Source organism: Symphalangus syndactylus, chromosome 5 (assembly GCF_028878055.3).
Source record: "Symphalangus syndactylus isolate Jambi chromosome 5, NHGRI_mSymSyn1-v2.1_pri, whole genome shotgun sequence".
NCBI lineage: Eukaryota > Metazoa > Chordata > Mammalia > Primates > Hylobatidae > Symphalangus > Symphalangus syndactylus.
This window is the reverse complement of record NC_072427.2, coordinates 82126196-82128184: the sequence shown is the minus strand read 5'-3', so window position 1 is coordinate 82128184 and position 1989 is coordinate 82126196. Positions and strand designations below refer to the sequence as shown.

The following is a 1989-nucleotide window of genomic DNA, read 5'->3' as shown; positions in this document are numbered from 1 at the left end:
AAGGATTAGCCTATACTAAAATTAAGAATATCAGGGGCTGGACATGGTGGCTCATGCCTGTAATCCCAGCACTTTAGGAGGCCAAGGTGGGAGGATCGCTTGAGTCCAGGAGTTTGCAATCAGCCTACGTAACATAGGGAGACCTCGTCTCTACAAAAACTAGAAAAAATTAGCCAGGTGTGGTGGCACATGCCTGTAGTCTCAGCTACTCAGGAGACTGAGGTGGGAGAACTGCTTGAGACCGAGAGGTCGAGGCTGCAGTGAACGGTGATTGCACCACTGTGCCCTAGGCTGGATGAGAGCAAGACCCTATCTCAAAAAAAAAAAAAAAAAAAAAAAAATTCAAGAACATCTTTTCAAATGATACTGCTAAGAGTTCTAACAGGCAAACTATAGGTAGAAGAAGAAATCTGCAATAAATGTATCCCTCAAAGAATTCATATCCAGAATACATAAAAAACTCTGATCATGGCGACCTGAAACCCTCTTCCCCAAGAATATGACAGTGATGATGACTCCTACAAAGCGTTGTAGGTCACAGAGTATGTAAGAAGACACCAGTGGTGAAATCAAGTGTCTAGTCCCAGCTGGGGACCTGTGGTAGAAAACTATTCAGTGGCTACCCAGATTGTAACGGGTGGTGTTACTGGTTGTTGTGCCGGATCTGTGTTCCAGAAAGTTGGAAAACACAGCAACTGCAGTAGGAAGTGGCTTCCTTCTCCTTCAGATTGCTAGTCAGAGTGGCTACGTGCAAATCGACTGGAAGAGAGTTGAGAAAGATGTAAACAAAGCAAAACGACAGATTAAGAAATGAGCAAATAAAGCAGCACCGAAAATCTACAATATTAATTGAAGGAGTCACAGAATTTATCAAACAGAACATCATGATATCCAGTCGATTTGCGGGAGGTTTTTTGCGAAGACATGCATCTTAAGGAGATGAATATTCTCCCATAGTGGATTCAACTATGAGAAGCGAAGTGGCAGCAACAACAAGGTGGTCTCTCAACAGTTCATGCTGCCAGGGTCTCTAGGGCAAGGAGAAGCAACTGGCTGGACAATACTGAACTCACAACTTAGCATTTTGCCATCTGAACCTTGCCAAACTAGTATCTGCTGTCAAACAACCTATGTGGAATGTGAATAATAGTATTCTTGAGCAAAATATGGCTTTCATCATTTTTTTTTAATTCGCCTTTTAGAAATTCACCTGTAAAATATCACCACTGGATGTAGACATGGAGAGCAAAGAAATATGTTGGATTTATTGCCCAGTGAAATGTTATCTTTTTATTTGAATAACATGTTCTTCATTGTGCTTTATGGTATAGTGCTAATAATTTAAAATTTGTATTATAGCTTCAATATGAGGGCTGACTTCTTTAAAAACAGCTATGTTTGCAATACATTGAAGAACTGTAATGTCCTTTTGTGAAAAGCTTTAGAAATGATATAATTATTGGCTGGTCACGGTGGCTCACACCTGTAATCCCAGCACTTTGGGAGGCCGAGGGGGTGGATCACCTGAGATCAGGAGTTCGAAAACAGCCTGACCAACATGGAGAAACCCTGTCTCTACTAAAAATACAAAATTAGCTGGGTGTGGTGGTGCATGCCTGTAATCCCAGCTACTCGGGAGGCTGAAGCAGGAGAATCACTTTAACCCGGGAGGTGGAGGTTGTGGTGAGCTGAGATTGCGCCACTGCACTCCAGCCTGGGCAACAAGAGCAAAACTCCATCTCAAAAAAAAAAAAAAAATGGCCGGGCAAGGGGGCTCAAGCCTGTAATCCCAGCACTTTGGGAGGCCGAGGCAGGTGGATCACGAGGTCAGGAGATCGAGACCATCCTGGCTAACATGGTGAAACCCTGTCTGTACTAAAAGTACAAAAAAATTAGCCGGACGTGGTGGCGGGCGCCTGTAGTCCCAGCTACTCGGGAGGCTGAGGCAGGAGAATGGCGTGAACCCGGGAGGTGGAGCTTGTAGTGAGC

General features: G+C 43.9%; 1 pseudogene; it reads left to right on the top strand.

Moving 5' to 3' along the window:
- Positions 1 to 468: 468 nt before the first annotated feature.
- LOC129483133 (FUN14 domain-containing protein 1-like) lies at positions 469 to 935 on the top strand (annotated as a pseudogene).
- The last annotated feature ends 1054 nt before the right edge of the window (positions 936 to 1989 follow it).